Source organism: Protopterus annectens, chromosome 11.part0 (genome assembly GCF_019279795.1).
Source record: "Protopterus annectens isolate FY-2018-M chromosome 11.part0, PAN1.0, whole genome shotgun sequence".
Classification (NCBI taxonomy): domain Eukaryota; kingdom Metazoa; phylum Chordata; order Ceratodontiformes; family Protopteridae; genus Protopterus; species Protopterus annectens.
In genome coordinates this window covers 1,524,512,720-1,524,537,294 of record NC_056745.1, presented here as the reverse complement: position 1 = coordinate 1,524,537,294, position 24,575 = coordinate 1,524,512,720, and positions in this window count along the sequence as shown.

Sequence of the window (24,575 nt, the reverse complement as noted above, 5' to 3'; positions counted from 1 at the left end):
AGAGTGTGAATTTGGGCTGCTGAAGTCATAGTTCTGGTGCCTAGATACATCTGGAGTAGCCCTTTTGTACAATCCAAACACTTGTACTAAAATATTCACTGTATGTGCCATGCTACACAAAGTCATCTTGAAAAAATAGCTTCAACAGGATCAACAAGGGTAAGGGGAACACATCCCACCACCAATGGCAAGGTCACCACTGTCACATGCAGTTTAGGCATCAGAGGCGGACCCAGCAGTTTCTGGGGATGTAGGCAGCCATAGGCATGCTCAATATGCCCTTGCATTGGCTAAGAGACAGCGCTTAGCACACTCACTCACTACCTAAGGGTCTAAAACCTTCCTCTTATGCAATACATATAGTAGCATTGATGCCAGGCAACGCTCACAACCTTTACCTACCCATGTAATGCCTGTGTACTGCTTGCATCAGACAGAGTCAGCCCTGAACTAAAACTGTAGCAATTGCTGGATTTACAAGGTAAGTGTTGAACCTGGAGTGTTTTGTGTAATAATATGAATGAGTGGCATATTCTTACATGTTGTTACTTGGTATTGTAATTAAGTAAAAGGTGGGAGATTTCTATAGAAATTACCTTAATATGTGACAGCAGAGACTTATTTGAATTACATGTGTCCATTATTAAGTAGCAGGCCTCAGGCATCAGAGATTCACACAGTCATACCTCTAAAAAGTACTGATGGTCACCACATGGCCTCAGTTTAGCACCATTTGTTTGTACTGGAAAATCATTAAAGAGAGAAGTTAGAAAGTAATGAGACACATTTCATTTTCAGACTTCACCATCCTCACAAGGTCATTGATAATACTGATGCAACAAACGTTTGATACTATCAACTATCTAACTTTCTATGACCAATGTAAGTCAAAGGTACAATTACCAGTTCAGCATCACAAATGCAGATATACTAAGCACAAAGTCAGCTATGTGCCCTGAGCATCAGACATAAAGCTCATGTATGCCTGAATCCAAAACATAGAAAACAGAGATATGGCACAGTTATCATCACTTGCACAGGGTGTTGTGCGGGGGGCAGGAAGCCTAGGCTGACAAAAGAGGTCAGTGAGTGTGTGTGTGAGTAAGAAAAAGAAGCAGGCAGACATTTGGATAAAGTACCAAATGGCCAGTGAGACAAAATGAGGTTTAACCTTCATGGCTGAACCATGTAACTGTTGTGTGTGTGTCTGTATGGGCCCTCCAGGTGAAATTGGTGTGTCAGTGTCTGTGCTAGCACTGCATCTTGGTATGCTGGACAGGTGTGAGCCATGCATGGTAGAGGTAACAGTTCATTGCTGTCGTACCCGACCACAAAATCTGGATCTGCCAGGAGTTGCACTGGAACATCCACAACCACGGTCAGATGCATTGCTTCTACCTGAATGTGACTGATGTCTGCTGGTTGAGATCCCCTCACGAGGATGCCCAGGACCATGGCCCCATGTCCTGCCATATCTGAGTGTGGACAGCACAACCACTGAAGGAGCAGTGGAAGTACTGCACTATAGGAGTATGATCAGGCATGGCCACATTGGCTAATGGCAGATGATGTGGCTGACCTACTCCCATGAAGATGCCATCCCCCTCCCAGCAGATGTTCCATCACAGACACTGCCCATTCCAATGTGTCATGCATCCAATTCATTGAATCTGCAACACAGTGGATGCAGTCATGCATGTCAGCCTGTGACATATCAACAACCCTAAGCATTTCTCTGGATACCTATAGGAACTTGCCTATGCCTCCATGATGGCCCTAAACATACATTGAGTAACATGGGAAGAGAAACTTGGATCAAGTGGAGGATAACCCTCCTGCATGGCACCTTGCACACACTTTGGCTATGGGCAAAGTCAACATGCACAGAAGCAGCAGTAACTACACTTGTCTAATTGATTGTCTCACCCTCCACCTGTCTAATATCTAAGTGCTCACTGGAATGGATAGGCGTAGCCCCACTGGCTGTGTCTGATGGAACTACAGGTGATGGCTATTATGTCAAGCTCAGTCTCAGATTCAACCTCTGCACCCCCCCCCCGCATTGTGCCTCTGTTTGGCCATCATCATCATCAGAGTCTGCTAATATACAGATAATATACTGACATCAGGTGGTAGGGGTCCCACACTTTCATTGTCAGGATCATCTGGGATAGTAAGCAACAAACACAATAAAAAATTAATACCTACACTACTATAGTCCAAAATATGCTAACAAACTAACTGTGGTACCGCTATTACAGACAGTACAACAATACGCACAACAGTCCTGACACCAACATCACACACTAAATATTTATTTGAACTGCTCATCAGTACTGACATAAAAATATTTGGTGTACCATGTGCAGATGATAGTCTGCTCCCTATGCCGGATGGTCATGGAAGGCATTAAGCAAAAGGTAAGACAACATCATCACAATTAACAGTAACATAGTGCATAGAACCTGAACTGTTCATCAGTACTGACATAAAAATATTTGGCTTACCATGTGCAGATGATAGTAGGATCCCTATGCTGGATGGTCCTGGAAGAAGTTAAGCAAAAGGTAAGACAACATCATCACAATTAACAGTAACACAGTGCATAGAACCTGAACTGTTCATCAGTACTGACATAAAAATATTTGGCTTACCATGTGCAGATGATAGTAGGATCCCTATGCTGGATGGTCCTGGAAGAAGGTAAGAAAAAGGTTAAGGACAACATCATCACAACTAACATTAACACAAGGGGCAACACTGTTTGCCCTTTTTATGTCCATTAACTATACTTTCAACAAGAACTTGGATGACAAGTCTGACCTAAGTAGTATGTGTAATCAATCAGAATGTGTTGTTAACTGTAGCAATCTACAATCCCCCCAACCAATTTCTTGTTAAACAGAACTAACATATTGATGTAGATATTTTACTATACAAGAGTATTTAACATTTGAGATGCATAAGCCTACCTTGAAGCTCCTCCTGGGACATGCTTGCTGCCCCTGAAACAGTAGCACCATTGTCAAGGACATGCTGTTCTGCACTTGTCAGGGAGCTGTCTAATCCCTGACAGTGAACAAGAACTCTTCATTTGCTGTTAGTGGTGGCTATGTAGCACCCCCCCAGTACCCATCCAATCATGGGCCACTGCATCTGCTTTCTTCTGTACCGATGAGATCATGTCAGTGGTCCTATGGCACACCCAATCATATGTCCTACTGCATTCACATATGCAACTATCTGCTGCCAAATTTGCATGCTGCCTGAAATATTTCCGCGTTTATTCTCAAGCAGAAAGGAACAATGTTGTCTAAATGTTTCCACAATTACCTGATTCTCAGGATCACTGAAGGGTGTTTTTTCAGTATTACCCACTGGAGAAACATACAACATTCTAGATATTTGAAATATGAACAACAGGAATAGTGTATCTGTAACATATTACATTCACACACAAAGCAAGGCTGGATGCAAAACAAGGGAGAGTAAAAATAGCAACATATCCTTGTCTGCGCCAAAACAGAAATGCAGATTTGTTCCCCCACCTCCAAAAGAACAGGCAAGTGACACATTTTGCTAACAAACCACCAGTGAAATGCTAAAAGTGCTATCACATTAACTGTCCCTGAAACATGTACAGATTTAACACAGAACATTCCATTTTAAGCTATTGCCAATCATGTATACCTGTGAAATGCCCTGACAAACATGCCAGTGTCATCAGTACACTTCTAAGTAACACATACAGATAACAGTAGCATTTGCTAATTCATATATTATCCAAATATGAAACATATTTTTCCTAAATGACATTTCAGCATCTGCAGTAAATAGACAAAAATGCAAGCATACCCTTTCAAGTTCAATAGTCTTCTGTGCAGATATATCCCAAAGTCATAGCCTCTTCTGTGTTCTCCACATAAGCAAGTATCCTTACATTCAGGTTCCTTAGCTACATGGTTGTCTTTTTATGGTATATATTCAGGGATGTTAGCATGATAAAGATTCAAATGAGGAGTGATCCCATTAGAATCGCTGAGTCCCAAATGCTTGGCTCCATGCTGCTGATGTAAACATAGTGTCGACACTCCCTCAGTGTTTCTTACTAATGGATTGCAACTGTGAATGATTACTGGTAGGGAGAAGGAAAACACAATAGCAATTCAGACTCCCCTACCTCCAGTGGGTGTGTCAGGTTAGACTTACAAAGTGTATAGAAGTAATTTTATCATGCTTGGAAGTGAAAGCAAGCAGCACATAATTCACATGCTCTGTTCATTAACATCCAACCTCTCCTTCATTTGTTGACAACTGTATATCATTTCCATTCAATATCCTGACATTTTAAGGACAAGGATATAGAATGCCTAACAGACTGTATGTCTCAGATTATTGGTAAGATAAGAGAAGACTGAGCAACAAACACAGAGAGGTAAGACAGAGATGCATTTTTGCAAGCAATAGTCATAAATGGTTGTGTGATCATTCGGTGATATTCATCTAAAATGTATACATGTACAAATAACTGTTATGTAATTTCTTAGTACTGGTGATGATTTTGCAGTTGGTTGTATGCAGAATGATTTCAGTTCCCTGCTGCAAAGCCGCTTGTGTGGCAAAAAGGGACAAGGCACCCTTACTATGTTCTGAAAGTTCATTGGAGTGAGAGTTCAAATCCAGACCTATGTAGAAATATTTCATGTGTACTAGCAAAATTTTATTCTGTTTATATCATAGATTGCTTTTCTTAATTTCAACTTCTTTTCCCTTTTATTTATTTTTTTGGTCAGTGTTTGCATGGTGAACAGCTTAGCACTAACAAAGGAAACGGAGAAAAATCAATGCCAGTTTGGCTGTGGTTATCTCATTTGCATGATGCTTAATAGTATGCAAATCAGAACAGTGGCTGAAGCAAACAGAACACCTGCAGACAGGGCAACTGTAACAGTGCAAAGGTGAAAAAGAGTACATTGTAGCAAGTTTTGCTTTCCATCATGCAGCATCACTAAGCGGCATAATGTGGTGGTTAGCAATGTTCTCCAACAGCTGCAGTCATTGAACACCTGTAGACAGCCAATAATCAAAAATGGATGCATTCAATTAATTCTGTCGAGCACTGAGCAGACATGATAAGTGGTGTTGCATGGCAGTTAACACAAAGAACTTAAGAATTAGTAAGAAATTATGGAAATATGATGACGCTAGTCCTGTGGCAGCAGTTGCAAGTGTAAGCTTGGAGTACAGATGGTCCTGGGTTCTAGTACAGGGTGTGCAACCAATTTTATTGTTGTGACAGTGTAATGATCTGTAAAATAGATAAATGTTATTACAACATTCTTGTGGCAACAGGCGTAAGTGTTGGACTACCATACACATGGTCATGGGTTATAATACAGGACATTTCAGACATTTTTCCTGTTGTTCCATTTACCATTATATTTAATCTCCCTTATAACATTTCAAATAGAGAAGCTGATATGAATTATATGCATGAAGGATAAGACACCCTTAGTGGGTTTTCAGATGTTTGACTGAGAGTATACTGTTTACTATATTTCTGTAAGTATAATCCTGCTATCTGGACTTGGATGGCCTATACAATTAAATAAGACACATACACAAATAGATATGTATAGAAGAACCTTGTCAGGTCACACACATATGGGTGTAACACCTCAAACTGTCAGCTGTATTTATGTATGATTCCTGACTATATCTGAGCAGCACTTCTTCTGTGGAAAAGATGGAAAATCAATGCTGTGGAAGAAAACATTTTGTCCTTTATGCCTAGGTTTGAATCCAATACTTAAAAATTAATTTGGTCAGTGTATAAAGCCAAAAACAAATGTGTCAAGTCATGACATTTATGCCCACGGTTCATGTCTGCAAACTCAACTCACCTAACAGCTATCTTCCACTTTTCAACACATATTTCCAAGCTACATCACCAGACACCCCTCAAATTAAGATCAGGTGTCAGATTAACCTTCCTATTTCAAATATTTATGTCATCCCTGCTTGGCACTGCTGCTTTCTGCTTAGCTTTGTGCAAATGTGGTTGGCATCATTACTCAGGTTTGCGCATTATCAGTAAACATGATAACTGCAATTGGTGTGAAAGCATCATTTTCCATTGCTCTAGGTTGGGTGTTAGACATGGCTGGAGTTAATGGGGAAGCTGCTCAGTTTAGGGCACAGAGGAGACGGTGTTCAGGAGTCCAGGATACTTATTGGATTCCTGGTAAAGTGCCACAACCAAAGGCTTCAGCAGGGAGACTATTCTGGCTCCCAGTACAAATCTGAGTTGTGGAGTAGTTTGTCTCAGGCTGTATCCAATGTTACTGGCATCCCATGCACTGGAGAACAGTCTAGGCATCATTTTAATGACCTGCGCAGGCACAAAAGAGATAACCTTAACTATAGGTTGACTGAATTTGCGACTGTGGACATCCCACAGCTGTGTAAGTATGACAATAAGAGAGTATTTGTAATACTTAGAAAGCTAAATATAGTCAAACCTGGTGTGAGTAATGCTATTGTCTTCTTTCCTGTTCTGCACAGCTAATGCCAACATAGAGTTCACCAGATAAGTGGTATGTACGCAGCACAAGAGAAGCATTATTGTAGCTTTAAACGTTAAAGATTGATTTTGGAGAATTTATACAGTTGTAGCAAATTAAGCACGCATATCCTAACTGTAAAACCAGGTATGCATGCATTAGTCTGTAGCACAAACCAGCTTTAGGAGTCAAATATAAAACTGCGGTCAGATGTTCTGGGTTCAAATACCAAGAGTCACAACTATACAGTACTGTATTTCTTTAATAATATTTACATTAAATTCAACTCAACACAAGTGGCATAAATGCCCTGCTGTTAACTGTAATCTGTATAATTGGTACACTTATATGTGCAATATATGCACATTTCAAGGATTACTTTCAGCAATATGTAGGTATAGTGAGTATTTGTTATGATATATACTTAAATGTAATACTTCAGACAAAATAGTTGTATAATTTATTTAATGCATTGCATGTCACATATGATGGTACTAATTTTATCTCCTTTTTTTTCTCTTACCCCAACCGTTCTCTCTTTTTTATTTTCCATTATATGCCATCAAAATGTCTCCATGTCATCCATGTGTGCCAAATCACTAAATGCTACACAGGACAGTGAGGTAGGCCAGCACCATTGGATCAGCTTGCCTCTGCTCCACTGGCTCCAGCACTGATGCCCATCATGTATGAAACCCAACCTTGCAGCACTGCCTCTGCTGCCCCTGCACAACCTACACTCTCAGGTAGTACTAGCCCAGAGGCTGGTGCAGTGATACCTTCTGAGAGCAGTGATAGAGGTGGTTATTTCATCAACTTGCCGGGAGATGCCAGGGTTGGTGGGCAGGGTTGTGCACCTCACCATTGGTGTATGCCTATGCCAGATGGAGAGGCTGCTTTCCCTCATGGTACATAGAAGGAGAAGACTTTAAGCACTGCAGGCGCCAGCAGATTAAGGAGACAGTGATTACAGCCAAATGGGTGAGGACTTGATTATCACTTTCTCCATGTTTGATGGACATGAGCATGTGTGGCCTCTCCCTCACCCCAGTCATAGTGTCTCCCAACCTTTTGTGACCCTCACCATCACTGTGTCTTGTCTTGTTTGTTTTGTTTACATTTGCTTTCTCTCCTACCCAACTTACCAAACCCAGAATACCTGTGTCCCTTACCCAGCATTCCTCTCTTACTGAATTAAAAAAAATGGACACCTGTCACATAAAAAATATTGTCTCATACCTAGCTCTCCATTCTGCACACATGTCTTCTTGACACACTTGATTTGGTCTATTCAGCTATAAAACATGATTACGCTGTTGTCACCCCTTTCTGTGGAGGTGACAGTCCAAACTCAGCTAATATTCAGCACAAATAATCAGTTTTTACTGTTGAAGAAATGGATAGTGATGGTTCTTACCTACCTCCCACCTACACATTCCTGTATTGTTTTCTCTTTGTTCTTCCCCCTGTTTATTCCCAGTTTCACCACTTTCCTATCTATCTCATTTTAACACCTATAATCTGGTCAAAACATAGAATCACACACAAAAGGCATAAGTACCAGAATAAGCAGTGGATTCCTTCATTTTTTGGCCTTTATGTTTGTGCAGAGTTTGGCATCTTGCACCAATGCCAAGCGATGGTGAGCGGCTTTACACTGCTGTGGTTACCTCTGCGCAATGCTGATTAACCCAGCTACACAAAGTCAACACACACACAATGACATATGCCGAATGTACTATACAGAATAATATGTCATTGTATTATCACTGTTTATTTAAAAGTATTATCTACAACTGGATTCGAACCCAGTCTCATCTTGGCTCAAAAAGAAATTTGTCAATGCATTTACACCTGCTGCCACAAAGTTAGCTAAGCAGCAGGTGCATTCAGAAACTCAGTACTAACTCTCACACTTTTAACAATGCAGCTCGCATTTGTGCACTGTTTAACTACATGCAAACAGGGAGATTAATGGAAATGTGTATCTCTTATGTGCAAACACTTTGCCAACTGTTGTGCAAACCCACTGCTCGCCACTCGCTATGCAAAATCACTATTAGCATGTATTACTGCTGTTCACTGCCCATTTAGTCATTATGTCATAAAACTACATTTGGAAACATAACAAACTGAAGGCCCTATCTAATAATATGATACATATTTACAATGCAGCCATATGTTTCCTCCCCCCATGCACTGCAACCCTGGTGTCTCAGTACTTTCACACACACACACACACACACACACACACACACACACACACACACACACACACACACACACACACACATATATATATATATATATATATATATATATATATATATATATATATATATATATATATATATCAACTACACTGCATAAATTAATATCAAATGTATGATATGCAATGCATGTCAACCTGGTAACATGCAGAACTAAAACTATATTCAAAGTTCAACAAGCCTACACATCTATCAATGGACCCTGGGAACTATTGATCCATAAGCCTAACCACCCTTATCTGCAAGGATATGGAAAGATTCATCATGTACCTTATCCACAGGGACATAGGTGTCCTTCAAAAGTCTTGACCTGACCCATATTGATTTTGTCAAGGGTAGGTCTTGCTTATTAATCCTAGTGTACTTCTTTGATAATGTCCCCAAAGACCTGGATGAGGAAAAACAGGACATGCTGTCTATGCTTATTTAGCCAAGGCCTTTGACTCAATCCCCATTCAGGTATCATAGAGAAAATCTCCCATCTGAGGATTAACCCATATATTACTAGATGAGTAGTCAGCTGGCTCACCAACAGAATACACACTGTCAAAGTTGGGGAGTCCACCTCTACCAGCTGCCCAGTTTCCAGTGGAGTACCGCAAGGATTTGTGCTGGGCCCTCTACTGTTTGGAAACTATTTCTCTGAAGTCCAGACAAAGGCAGATGGTGTGTGGCTTACCAAATCTGCAGATAACTGTCAGATGGGCACAATCACATAGAGTTTCCCAATGATGTTAACATAGTACAGAAAGGGCTGACAAAAACAAATGATTGGAGCCAAATTCACCCACTGAAACTTAATGCAAAAAAAAAGCTTCATTGCCCCCTTTGGCAAAGAAGTGCCCCTGCTAATTATGATATACATAGCACCCCTTAAGCTCAAACTCATTAGTGCAAGACTTGGGAACACAGGTTGATAGCAATCCAAACTTCAATCACTATTTGTCCATAGTGGTAAGACATGCATTCTACATTCTGCACCTCATAAATAAGGGCATTGCATCAAAGAGCAGTTAGGTCATAGCTCAGCTGCACTCAGCCCTTATCAGTCCACTAATTGAGTGCAATGCTCCCTTCTACATGTACCTTACCAGATACCTGCAGTAACTGGAATAACCACAGAGATTTCTAACCAGGAGAATCCAGGGCCTCCAAAACATGACATACATGGAAAGATTGAGCCCTGTCACTTTACTCAGGATCATACAGGCTGCTGAGAGGCAATCTGTCTCTGGCCTACAAAGCAGTCTCAGAACCTGCCCTACAGGAAATGCTGGACAGACGCAAATCAAATTGGACAAGAATAACTTGCTCCAGGGATAGGGATCTCAACCGAGTGTGTAACATAAACAGAACATGCTGGAGAAACAGATATATCCTCCCAGCGATTGCTGCTCCTCTGGAATAGGGTTCCACTGCATGTGAAGTAGTGCTCCTCATGACCCTATTTGAGTGCAGCCTTGACAACTGGATGGATGATTGTAAATTCCCCCTAAAGGAGGCACCTATGTCCCTTATGGACAGGGAAGTCAGTGTTGATCATAAAATTGCTTTGCTAACAATGAACATCTAATTATGCCCAATAAGGTTTCTTGAGCTTTTACATGGCTAGGGTTTTAAAGGCCCTAGGGCCCTTATCCTAGTTAACTCCTATGAACCTATGCAGGCCTCCCAACATCTCTCCTACATCTAGTGCTGATGTCAACCACTATAAGTTGTCCTGCAGTCTTGTAAAAGTCAGACTTGTGCTGTGGAAGTTGCCTGAAGTACTGAGCTCTGTAGTCTGTGTCCTTAGGTAGGTAAGGATACTGTTCTTCCTGTAGTCAACTGGGGTGTGTATGCTTGTGCACTTGCTTGACATTACAGAGATCCTTTTTCACTAGTATATGGGACACTGTTATTACCATATTCTTCTCACCAGAAACGCATGTCAGCAGCTTTAAAGTGCTGTCTGAGACAATCCAAGTCAGGCTTGAACTGTGGCACTTGCCTTAAATACAGAGTTCTGCAGTCAATGTACCTAGCTAGGTAGGGGTTCTGTTCTCACTGCAGTCATCTGGTGTGTGTGTGTGTGTTTGTGCACTTGCTTAACATTACAGAGAGCATTTTACACCAGCATGTGGGACACTGTTACTACTATAGTCTCCTCACCAGAAACTGCTGATATCATCAGCTATATCTGATTTGTGAATGTGAAGTCATGACAGCAATAGCAACGCTACTGAAAATGTGAAAAGGACATTTAAAGAATAGCGGTGTATGCCTTTAAATTTTTTTATTACAACGTCTTTGACAGTATTGCATTTCTTGTTTCATGTTGGATGCTTATTGGAAGAAACGTAAAATATCACTAAAAAAGTCATGTGTGAGTTATCAGGTGAGGTATATCACATTTGTAAATGTGTTTTTAGGTTCATAGGTTCATAGGTTGGTACTAGGCTATCAGCCCTAGGGCCTATACAAGCCTAGCCATAACAATTCCCTGACTATTTCTTCCCACATTATTTACTTTCCTGGACCCCTGTCTAGCAGGGCGACTGACATGATCCCTGGGGTGAATTTCCTTTCTCCCATCCAATCGTCAAGGTTCCTCTTGAAGAGGTCCAAAGAGGCACTCTGCTTGACATGTATGGGCAATTTATTCTAGAGTCTGGGGAGTCTCTGGGTCAGGAACCCATCCCTCCAGCATGTTTTGTTTATTGTGATGACAAGGTTTAGATCCCTGGAGCGTGTAGATCTGAGGGATTGGGATTTCTTTAAGTGTAGCATGTCCAACAGCTCTGGGTTTGACATGGCCTTGTATGTTAAGCAGAGATTGCCTCTGAGTAGACAATATGCAACAGAGTATAGCTGGAGTTTTTTAAGGTGGTCAGCGTAGGGCATCTGCTTTAGGCCTGTGATTCTTTTAGTGAGGTATTTCTGAGGCCTTTCCAGTTGTTGCAGATGTCTTGAGAGGTACATACCAAATGGGGCGTTGTATTCTATAATGGGTCTAATGAGGGATGAGTACAGTGGGACAATGACCTCCTTTTTTCTGGATGAAAAGCCCTTCGTGATGAGGTGTGCCACATAGAAGGATTTCCTGACTGTTGTGGCAATGTGGTTATCGAAGGTGAGACCACTGTCCACCTGTGTCCCTAAGTCTCTTATCACACTTTCTGTGTTTAGTGTACTGCCACCTATATGGTAATTCATGGATACATGTTTTTCCCAAGGGATAACAATACATTTCTTGGCATTGAGCTTGAGCCCATGGCTCTGGCACCAAGCATCTATTTCTGTAAGGCCCTTTTGTAGAGTATCCACATCATTTGGGGATTCGATAATGGCTCCCAGTTTGCAGTCATCTGCAAACTTTGTTAGCCAGAGTCCCTTAGTGTTGACCTGTACTTCAGAGAAGTAGATGCCAAACAAGAGCGCCCCAGGACTGAACCCTGAGGTACTCCACTTGTCACTTGTCTGGAGCTGGATTTGGAGTCGGCTACTTTTACAGTGTGGGTTCTATCAGTAAGCCATTTAGCAACCCATTGGGTGACATAGGGATTAATGCCAAACTTAGTAAGTTTATCTATGATTCCAGAGTGGGGGATGGTGTCAAACGCCTTGGCAAGGTCTAGATAGGCTGTGTGGACCACCTTACCCTTGTCCATGGCTCTGGAGACTGATTCAAAGAAGTCAATCAGGTTCAGGAGACAAGATCAGCCCTTCACAAACCCAAACTGGGTGGGGTCCAGTGTTTGAAGGTTGCCAATGTCTTTGTTTATAAGTTCCATGATAATACGCTCCATGGCCTTGCAGATAAGGCTTGTCAGACTGATGGGATGGTAGTTTCCGGGATCCAAGGTGGATCCCCCCTTGTGGATTGGGATAACTGTAGCTCTGCGCCACTCAGTGGGCACGAATCCTGAGATGAGGCTATGATTAAACATGACACTTAGGTGAGGTGCCAGTTCATATTGTAGTTCATGTAGTACACAGCCCGGGATGTCATCTGGTCCCATGGATGCTGTATTCTTGGCTTTAGAGAGTGCGTTTTGTACCTGTGTGGCCGTTATTACTGGAATTTGGCAATCTTCCGGTATTGAGATGGGCCATTTAGGGGCTGAGAGGGGGGTGAAGTTGGCACTGAATCGATCTGCCAGGATATTGGCAATATCCTTCGGATCAGTATATTTAATGCCATTCTGTTGTAGCTCAGAGCAGATCTGAGCATTGCCATTTAGATTCTTGACATAGTTATAGAATGCTTTGTGGTTGTCTTTGGAATCTTTGGCAATTTTATTTTCATAACTAACTTTGGAGGATTTTATGAGGCATCTCAGTTTCTTACTGAGGCTAGTAAGGGAGTTTTTTGCATCCTGGGATTTTCCTCTTTTCTGCAAAAGTTTCTTCCTTTTGTTGTAAAGTTTGTTTATGGCAGGGGACCACCAGATTGGCTTCCTTTTTGGATGAGAGCATTTTGGTTCTATTTGGGATGGCACGATTCATGCATGAGTGGATGTGCTCGTACAGTGCCTTAGTGTAGGATTCAGCAGTCGAACTTTCAGTTCCCGTCTGCATGGGTGTCATGAAGTTTGTCACTTCTGACTTGAGTAGCATGAAGTTGGCTTTGGAGAAGTTTTTATGGTGGTTTCTTTACTGGGGGGTGGGGGTGGGATGTGGATGTTAAGGGTGATTAGCTTATGGTCAGACCTGACTAACGAGCGGGTGACCATAGGTATGGAGCATTGATTTCCCATGTTGGTAATGACCAGGTCTAGGATATTGGAGCCCCTGGTGGGACTATGGATTAGTTGATCCAGGGCGTTGGAATTTATGAATTCCAAGAACCGTTGAGCAAAGGTGTTGGGACATGAGTAGTTTTCCCAGTTAATGGCAGGGTAGTTAAAATCACCCAGTATTAGGGTGTTTGGTTATATCTTAATATTTTCCAGTATGTTTAGAAAGGTGTAGTGAGAATCTTGGGATATGGTGGGGGATCTGTAGCAAGCTACAATTTGGATTGCAGTCTTACCTAGTGTTAGTTGCACTTGGAGAATTTCAGACACATTGTGTTGGCCAACTAGCCTGGTGGTGTGAATATCCTTGGTGAATATTGACACTCCTCCACCTTTAGTGTTTCGGTCCTGGTTTGGTGGCCGAAAAGTGTGGTAAGAGTTGTAGCCTGGTGTTGCAGGGGTGCTCTCTGGAGCCTTGAACCAGGTCTCAGTTACTGCACAGATATCGATGTTCTCCATTTTTAGGAGTGCCTCGAGAGAGTGCATTTTGAGGTTTAGACTTCTAGCATTGAGTAGCATTACCTGCAGATTTTGCATGCTTGTACCTGTTACGATGGTGGTTTTGTCCTTTGAAGTTTGCCTAAAAAAGGCACTATAGGGGTGGCAAGAGCCTTAGCCAGTAACCTGAATCCCAGGGGCGACAGGTGCAGACCATCTCTGGCAAAGCATCGTGGTCTGTCAATCATGTCATCCCAGGCAGACAGATACTGGATCCCCTTTGAATGACACCATAAGCTTAGCCAATTGTTGAAGTCAATCATTTTATCCTTATATTGTGGTATCATTCTGGGCAAAGGCAGGATGCTACTCAGGGCTAGGGTCATACCTGCCTGGGCCACATGATCCGAGAGCTCTTCCATGTCTCTTTTCATGTAGTCCAGGGAGGTACGTCTCAAGTCATTCACTCCAACATGGACAATGACAGAGTCATATTTGTACTTGTTGTGGAGTGACTTGAGTGCATGCATTATGTGGCGGATCCTTGCACCCGACAGGCAGCTGACTGTAATTTTCTCCTTATTCAACCTGGTGAGAGGGACATCAGTGTGCCGGACTATAGAGTCACCTATGACTAAAGTGTTAGGTACATTGTCTTGCCTTAGGGGCTGTTGCTGGGTGGCACACTGGTGTTGTGGACTATGTGACACATTGGTTGTGATTGGTGTTTGTTTGCGTTTCAGCTTCAGAGGTCTTTGTTGCTTGGGCAGGTTACAGTTAAGGGCCTCTGCATATGTGGATTTAGTGTTGCTATATGTGGGTGTTGGTGGTGTGGGTTTAGAAGGGCTATGTGTTGCTTGAGGTGTAGTGTGGGTGTTAACCTTCTCCTCTTGACTGTTTAGCACAATCTTGGGTGGAGAGAGCTTTGCTTCCATTTTGGCTATGTAAGTGCATCTCTCACAGGTTGTAGTGTTGGGTGGTAGGAGGAGAGGGCTGTCTGTGTACATGAGGCAATTGCTGCATTGCCCCAGTATGCCCAGATTCACCAGGTGGACAGGAGAAATCACCGGAAGCTGACCCTTGGACATGCCTGGTTTGGGGCTTTTTTTTTCTTTGTAAAGTATAGGAGCTGTTTCCTTAGCAAGGTACTTTGCAATTATAGGCTGTTTAGTGCCTACTATTAATTTCTCCTTGTTAACAAGGAGAGTTCAGTGTTTGTATGAGTTTAAGGCTTCCTAGTGCTTTCCAGCAGGTATTACAGAAAGTGCTAGTCGCAGGGATGCTTAAAGGTAAGATTGAAAAGAATGCACTCTGCAGTGTGCACTAGAGAAGTTAGATGTGAAATTAGGTAACTTGAGTTTTACCTGTTTAAAAAGTTAAGGTTTAGTGGAGAGTTACTATTTTTAAAAACAGCAAGATGGATTGAAAGGGGTGGTCACTTTTGTATTTTGGTACTATGAAATACTGTAGGATGGCCAATAAATTTAAATAATTGAAGGGGTGGGATTTCAAAAATGATGATTTTGTGATTACTCACATAAGCCAGTGAAAGTAGAGGGAAATGAGATATATGGTCAGATTAACATAAGAGGCGGGCAACTAGAAAGACAGTGGTATTTAACAAGACAACTTAAATGGGTGGGAGGGCAGGAAAAAATTCTGAAAATTCTGCCTGACTCAGAACAGAGAGAGCTGTGGTCTCTTTTGAAGTTTTAATATGCTGTTAAAACAGAATGCAAGCAAAACACAAGGTAAAGAAAACAAACTACAGTATTCAAAATATAGAAAGGCAATACCGTAATACAAAAATTAAAAGCAAACTTCAGTGCCAGTGAAGTGCATTTTTCAGAAATTTGCATTTCTGAACTACCGATCTTGGCAAACTACTGTTCGGTGAAGTGTTAATTTGATAAGAAGAAGTAGACTCAAGGATTAATCCCCAGCTGGGTGATTTTCTCAATGGTATCTGTGTGGCGGATTATGGCCAAATCCTAGGCCAGATCAGGATAGCTAGTATGCACTGTCTTACCTTCATCCAGGCTTATCACACAGAATCAGTGGGCTGTGGCAATATTACAGATCATCTATTGTGTGACTCGGCACATACATCTTCCTGACACGGTTCAATACATATTTCGACGCACCCTGCACACAGACTATGTTCCTGTAGAAGGGTGTACATCAAGATGCATCCATTTGACTTTGGGGGGACAGCACCTGATGCATGCATGTTTATACACATCCTGACTCTCCCCATCTGTGAGGTAGACCAACATGTCATCATGGACGTTTTACTAAATGGACACTAGCAATATTGTGACTGTGTGCAACATACCTCTGTGAGTTGTTAATGCTACATCATGCCTGTTAAATCTGTTAGATGTCCTGAAAGAGGTCATCAAGAGCATGCATTATAACAACACTATCATCTTTTTGAATTTGACAAGCCCAAGGTATTTGACATAAATTCACACTGAAGTATTCATTCAACGCTGTTAAAAGTGGCCACAAACACCTATATCACCAAGTGGGAAGACCACTGTATTACATTCGTGGCACCAAAATATGGTGAAATGTGTGATGTGAACCATATCCCAGCTTTAGTGATCAGGTCCATACATCAGGGCTGTCTGCTACACCCTTTTCTGTCCATTGTTTAAGTCATAGACATCACAAATGTCATAGGCATCCTGTGCCCAAACAGCTGTCTGAAGTACTACAGATTGTGGGCAATCATTGATTCCAACTGTGATATTAGTATAATACAGACAGTGTCAAGACACACCAAAGACTGCTGCCACAGCCATGACAACACCTGCTTTGACACAAAAAGATAGAGGGATTTTCTATGTCAGGAAAACAAACACACACCCAAGTATAATGTGGACATCACACCCTATAATCAGACCAAGTGACATGTGTCCTTGAGTAGATGGTATGTGGAATACCCACCAGCATATCGAGGCACTGCTAACTATTCCCTTATATATAACACAATGGCTGAGTATGTGAAGGACATCCACATCACAGTCCATAATACCTCCATAGTTCACAGTCTTCATCACTCCAGTAGCTTAGTGCAATACACTTTTCTTCATGTACCACACTACACATCTTTCAGTGATGTGTAATTGAAGTGTACCATATTTTCCACAGTGAGCTGTCACACATCTTTTTGGTCATACCTTGGTATTCTTTTTGTGACATAAACATCCCTGATGGTGCAGAATCCTCATCAAGTTGCTGCATCAGATGCATGTGTGATACCTGTTCCGTTGATGCACACAGTATATACATAGCTGTTTGACAACATTAATGGCATGTGTAACACTCGTAACAGTACAGATTGTGCTATATATATATATATATATATATATATATATATATATAGAGAGAGAGAGAGAGAGAGAGAGCCTGTACTGATCATAATTTCACATACTGGTATAGCAGTGTCCTTCCTAACATCTTCAGCAGATATTAGTGTCAGGATGGTGTGTGTGATTACCGTCATAGAGTGCAGACATGTCATAATAGTTGTACAAGTGTATTTGTGCAGAACCCTCTCTGATCACTCTAAACCACATATGTTATGTCAGAGACATGGGATTACTGGTGGGATTATTCTGATATGTCCATGATTGTGCATTCTTCTTTTAATTTTGTCAGTAAGCCTTTACCTGTGTCCAACTTTCTGGACCCTCTGCTGAGATTACACTCATATTCCAGCAAATCAGTTTGCACAGCTTCACAAAATGCACCCTACCCCAATTGCATATACTGTCCCTGAAATTTGTCCTGTGCGTTGTTCATGTAAGGTTGCTTATCTCAAACAGACATCTTCCCCATTGTTATGTCACCTTTAAGGAAGTCATGTAATACACATTTTCACTGTGCAGTCCCTACTGTACCATATTGATATGTGATTGGTGTTGCTGCTACATCTGTCTTCCATTGACATGCCCTCATCTGCTGTATATTAGCTTATTTCACCTGTCCTCTTTCCCTGTTTTCATTCCTACAATTCATCTGTGTATCCCCATTTAATACACATACTTCCCTGAGTGCTTATTTGACATGGCAGTCCATGTACCCTTACAGATCCTTTGCACAACATCAGTGCACAATGCCAGGAATGGGGTTTCACAATACTCTGCATTATATATACTGTCCTGTTTTGTGTTTGGAGCATATACATATCATACCTCTCAACTCTCCAGATTTTTGCAGTATGTTCAGATTTCTGCCTTATATCCTTATAAATTTTGTGTTTTTTCTGCCATATCACTGGAATTATCTCAGGACTGAGGTCACTAAATAATTACATACATTTGAGTTTCAGACTTCAAATCCTTCAGAAAATATATCAACACAAACCTTGTTATTCTAGCATATTTCTAAGTGTAAACATGCAAATATGTAGAATTTGTCCCTATTTCTGCTTCATTGCCCCCCCCCCCATTATGTTGGGATTTGTCCAGATGCCTTGAACTAAGAGATTGAGAGCTATGGAAACGTATATGTTAAGCCCTGGTGCCTTGTGATCACTGTAGCATTTCACACAAACACACTAACCGACTGTGCTCTGATGTAAACTGGATTGCTATCTCTGTTGCTTTACATGGTTTTCTAACAAACACTAAGAAAACCAAAAAATCAGCCACCCGACTTTAAAATTTTACCAGTCTGCAGAGACTTGAAATGAACTCAAAATCAATTATTTTAAAGTACACAAGAACAGACATAACTTAACACTTTTGTTTTTTTAAATATAAAACTTCATCAGAAAAACAGATTTCAAAGACAATGAAATTTAAATAGCACAATGAAGTGATCACATGATCAAAAACCCCACATCTACACCAATCACAATATATGTACATCATTCCAGGAACTATCTTATACAGTAATCACTTGGTCACTTTAAAGATCCAATCATACTAAACCATAAGGGTCAAGCCCTTATCATAAACCAGTCATGTCCTTTTACGTCTACGCTAGGCATTCTTGTAAGCAAATAACATTCACACTATGCTAAAATATGAACCAGTTTAGAAACAATTACATTGCTTCAATATATGTACTTATTTTAAAAAAAAATTAAATTATAAAAAATATTTAAAAATACTTAAAGTTAATAATGGCTCCTTAAAAGCATAATTTCTAAAAATGTAAATAATCGCACAGCCAAAATATGATGGACAGAAAAGCGAACGGAGGTAGTTTTCATAATGATAACAACAAAATGCATGTTAAATACATGAATTAAACATAAACAATGAAAAGTTTTTAATCTATAAACATAAACAACTTAACCCATATTAAACATCTTTCCAAGATCTTTAGTTTTAAGTCTCTAGCCAAAGTATAATGACAGTTTTTCATAATAATGACAAGAGATCACACATTCCCTAAGTGAAAAAACATAAATTATACAAATTTTGTATAATTGAGGGAACGTTTGTATAAAACCATAACCGATGATCCGTGATTAATAATCTTTCCAATGCCTTTAGTTTTAAAATGCAATTAATGGAAATATGATCATTCAAGCCCGGACCTTGCTTTTAGATGACATTGACAATAAAGCTCACACATTTCTCTAGCAACAATGACCAAGGGCATCAGTATCAGTATCATTTATGGTTTTATACAAAATTCCATCATTTATGTTTGCTCACTTAGGGAATGTGTGATCTCTTGTCATTATTTTGAAAAACTTTCATTGTTTATTGCTATGAATATGCAGTTCATATCTGTCTATTTCAGATGGCAAATATTAAACATGCTTTGAGAATGAGATTGTGGCAACAACAATCAGTCCCAAGACAGTAACACTTTTGTTTTAAAGCAGAAGGATCTGACTCTGTGGGTGATGTAAGAACCCCATTTTAGGCATTCTTTTTCAGGATGGAATTAGTACCAGAAACATATTTTCATTTTGGAAAATTCATGTGAAATTATTTTGCAAGAAAACAATGGTTCAGTTGATTGAGACTATCTGCTAGTTTCTGGCTAATTACAGATTAACTGAATTAGCCCTCAGACATAATTATGTCGTGTTCATATAAAGTGATGTAAGGGTTGTCTCACAGAACAGAAGTAATAAAGGCAGTTAAAGCACTGAACATAATGAGTCTCCTGTATTAATTTTTCTTATAGTATAGAGAGACAAATTTGAATTTTCACAAGGCAGTTATCTCTCTGCTAATTATTTCTTAAACCATTTGACCATAAGTGTGCTGAAGCTTGTATTGTTTAGTTCACTGAGTATAAGATAAGTAAGAGGTCAGCAAAGTCAACAGACTTCTTTAGGTGTACAGATAAATTCCATTTAAGAAAGTTTTTAGCCACAATGCTATAAATTATTTTGCTTACTATTAGAATTTCAGCTGTATTGTGCACCCATGGGAACCACATTAGTAATCAGTGAGTAGTTTCTGCTTGATTACATAGTCTTTAATTTTATGGAATACCAGGGTATACAAGGCTATCAATTGTGATAGAAGTAACGAGTCTGCAGTTATAACGGATGTACAGGCACCTTCACTTTGGAAAAAAGTAAAGTGAACATTTTTGAAATTCAGTGGTTTGATGAGAGAATGTCACTTATATGGAACCTCTTATTTAAGAGTCAAACAATATGTGGGGGACAAAGTACAGTTTTTGAGAAACGGGCAGAAATATGATGGTTTATAATCAGATGTATTGTTTTGTGAGTTTGCATATCTGACTATTTATTCATTTGAAAAAGAATGGAGAAGTACCATTTATGCTTGGGCATGGGTAGTTTGAAATGAGAGCAGAAATGTGGATGTGAGCATGCTCCAGTTTAATAATGATAGAGGCAGCAATTTCACGTACTGGGCTAGTCATTATTAAAGTCCTCTCAATGGTGAATACATTTATGATGCTGGATTTTGAAATATCAAAAGAGGCATGGATTACTGAATAGCTGTACATGCTTACTGCTGGGGTGAAGAATAGTCATAGTACAGATTTTCTCTGTACATTACTTTTTTTCAGATGTGTATAGCTTATGTGGACAGTCAATATGTATTTTTTTACAGATATTCTAAGACCGATCTCTAAGATACATGTTTCGTAAAATGGTTAAGCAGCCATCTTACTTGATCTCTCTCTCTCCATCTCTTAATTCTTCACTTTTTGCGAAATGTGAATCAATTTAAAGAGGAGAAGATCGCAGCTTATTGTTTTTGAGAAGGTTACAGGATTTTTTCACTGGGCAACAGGTGACCAGATAGTTTTAGTCATAAAGGTATAAGTGGCTTAAAAGAAGTGTGACATCCCCACTCTGGGCCAGTAGTCAAGGAGCCTGAATCCTCACCATACACTGAAGAGGGATGTTCACTTGGAATACAAGTGGCTACACTCAGTATTTTCAGATGTAGACATCTCTGCATCAAGCACAATTTCCTTTAAGAGCACACATGGAACAGGCTCAGTCCGGGGTCTGAATCTCTTTATTTGTCTCCCTCCAGGTCCCCAATAAAACTCCCCACTAATACAGCTGTAGGGATAGGTCCTCAGTTGAGTGCCCAAGCCAAGTCCTCCAGCAACCATTCTGTGAAACCAGTGGTTTGTGTCCCTGCCCCAACTAACTGACAAACACAGTCTTTGAGATTTAATTTTCACACACACACACACACACACACACACACACACACACACACACACACACACACACACACACACACACACATGCGCACACACATGTATACACACACACACACACACACACACACACACACACACCTGGGAAAGGCTGGCACAGATAACCTGCTCTACCAACTTTGCCCAGAATATAAGGTAGTTTTACTGCCAGTAGTCAGTTACTATAAGGCTATTAAAAGGGTACCCAGTTATACTGAGTGAAGTTAATATTAATACAAATGGTAATGTTAACCAAACAACAAGGCTTTCAGGAGTGGCCAGAGTTATCACCAAATAAATATGTAAAAATACTCTCAGAACTTAAATATTTTTTTAAAAAGGACCAGCCACAAGGAAAAGTTTAAATAAATTTAATAATAAATAATAAAAGAACATGAAAATACTATCTATTTACAGTAAACACCAGAGTTTCAGTCTCAGAGAATATTAAAAATAAACGAGATGGAAAGTTTCACACAGTTACAGAAAAACAGTATTTAGCTATTTTCATTATCTGTTCCTGATTGATTAAAAAAAATATTGTTTTTACTTACTGAATAGAGTAAGACAAGGTGGGTAAGTTGTCCTTGTTGTCAGATCCAAGACAGAATACAGAATGCTGTTGAGACTTCAGTCTCCACTAATATTAAAACATTATTTCTGTACAGAATGACATCACATACATCTTGTCGTCTGACTCTGTTTTCTGCATTATCGCCCATCACTAGAAACTACCAGGGTTTAGCACTTATGTGCTACAATACACAGAGATAGAGCATTGCTCATATGTGGTACAGCTGCTGGAAGTCATAAAACCATAAAACAATTCCACTCTTCCTACACAAGCTACAACCTATTCTCTAGTACATACATTTTTTTCCTGGCTCCCTTCAAAACTCAGGCTAACATCTTTCTGGCTTAACACATAAAGTAATTTAATTTCAAGACTATTTTTTCCAAAGTTAGGTGGATTAATCTCTTCCCTTCCAGTATATCCTGTTACAATTTAATTCAGTTACACTAATATATGTTCATTTCTTTTCCTTCCAGCAGGGCACACTGTTGACACATTTTAATACAAGCAAACTTGACAAATACATTTTCAGCACAAACATCTGTACAAATCAGACAAAAGACATACAATTAGTTACAAAATTCCAGCTAGGTGTGCTGGCATAAGTTATACATCCACTGCCCTACATCTTCTGGCATGGCTGGCAGAACCTCCTATCATCACATCTCAGACCCCTTTGAAGACTCAAGCTAGTTTTTCAAGTGCCCCTTGAGAAACATTACTTGAGAGGAATGAGCCTATCTGAGAATACAATATCCCCTACCCTGTCTTTAAATTCTGTCTGCCTTGGCATTGCTACCCCCACTATAGTGCTGCACTGTCATATCATATGCCTGCAACCCTATTCTCCACCATAGCAATTTGGGATTTTGCTGGCTGACTCCCTGTAGCCATAGATCCCTCTCAGAGTCCTCCTGCCTCCTATTGCAAATACTTAGCACCAGGGCCTCACTATCATGGTAGAGTTTCATCATGTTAACATTGTACAATTTGGGCCCCTGCCTCCTCCCTAGCAGTTCTACCATGTAGTTAACATCACTGACCTTTCTTTACCTCTTTGATGGGTCCCTCCCAAGCTGTCTGTAGCTTATTGTGTCTGACAGGAATGAAAACCATAACTTGTTGCCCCAATGCATACTCTCTGGCTCATGCATTCCTGTCATACCATACCTTTTTCTGGTGCTGGGCTCCTGCCAGAGTCTCCTGAGCAAACACATAAGCTCTCTGAACCTAGTTCTAAGGTTTAGAACATGAGCTACAACAGACTCATTGTGGGATTCACACTCACTATCCCACTCATCATGAATCATATCTAAAGATTCTCTCACCCTGTGCCCATACAACAACTCAAAGGATGAAATACCTGTGGATTCCGGGGGTACCTCTCTGTATGTAAACAGAAGATATGGTAAATATTTGTCCCACTCTCTCTTAAACTGGTCTGTAAATGCCTGTAGCATGGTCTTTAGGGTAGAGTTTAACCTCTCCACAAAACCATTAGTCTGGAGATGGTAGAGTGGGTGGTCTTTAGGTGCTTCGCCCTACAGTGCTTCAACAGACAAGCCACCAGGTTTGACATGAAATTGGCTCTTCTGTCAGTCAGTATTTCTCTAGAGAAACCTGCCTACGGAAAATCTCTGGCAAAGCATTTGTGACCTGCTCTGCCTCAATGGAGGACAGAGACACTGATTCAGGGTATCTAGTAGCATAATCTACTACTACCAGAATATATTTCTTCCCTGTGGAGCTTGGGGTACTCAGAGACCCCACAATATCCATAGGTACCCTCTGCAATGGCTCCTCAATCACAGGCAAAGGCATCAAAGGAGCTTTCACCTGTCTCCTGCCTTGCCTATTTTTGGCAATGCTCACAGGTTCTGCAGTACTCTGTTACATCCCTTGCAATCACAGGACAAAAAAGTTCTGCATAATATGTCTCTTGGTAGGCTTTAGGCCCATGTGACCTGCAAAAGGAATGTCACAGGATATGGCTAGAAGTGCCAGATGGTAGGCTCTAGGCACTACCAACTACTGTATTACCTCACCCTCTAGCCCGCCTTCTACCATCCACTGTCTGCACATTAACCCTGTGTTCCAGTACACAGACTCTCCATTTCCTTGAGAATCAGGAGGCCTCCCTAGCTACTTGCTTCAAGCCGCTTACTGTAGGGTCTGAGCGCTGAGCCTGTGTCAGCTCTATTTTTGTGAGTTTTCCCAGCTCTCCATTCCACAGGAAGTTTGGTATCATCTGACAGCAGTGCCTCACTGTCAGCTTGGGTAC